Genomic DNA, 623 nt, shown 5'->3' on the forward strand with positions numbered 1-623 from the left:
CCGACTAACGAGTTTTTTGAGATACCAGCTGTCTCTCAGCCGATTTTTTGCATTGAATTGATAGAGTAATTTGAGTTAACGAGCTCCTTAACGAGCTCGGTCTCGGAACGAATTAAACTCGTAAGTCAAGGCCCCACTGTATAGGGCAATAATGGGAAATGAAAATGAGGAGGCCCACCCGCTGATCCAGGTTCTGGATGGTCCAGAGAAATGGTGGCAGAACAAATCCCACTTGGAGGTTTCCTGTGCAAAGACAAGTCGGCAAGCGGGTGCGCCCCGGTGGGGCTATTTGGGAATCGGGTGCGCCCCGCGCTGGGGGCCGGCCAGGGAGACAGGGAGGTGTTGCAGGGGCCTGTCTCCGCGGCGCCCAGAGGGTGACCGCCACCTACTGTGACTGCAAAGCGCACAGACCTAGCGCGGCCCTGCTGGGCTCTAGGTGCGCCGGCAGCACGTGGAGGTGCCCCGGGCGCCGCTCCCGCCCTCGGCCGCGCGGGGGCGCAGGGCGCAGGCGCGCTGCTTGCTCTCTGGCGCGGGCGGCGGCGACGCGCCTCCGGGCCGCCAGGGGCCGCTGTGGCGCCGCCGAACGCGCTCGCGCCTTGCGCGTTGCCGGCCGCCGGTCCCTC

Source organism: Myotis lucifugus, unplaced genomic scaffold, assembly GCF_000147115.1.
Source record: "Myotis lucifugus unplaced genomic scaffold, Myoluc2.0 scaffold_829, whole genome shotgun sequence".
NCBI lineage: Eukaryota > Metazoa > Chordata > Mammalia > Chiroptera > Vespertilionidae > Myotis > Myotis lucifugus.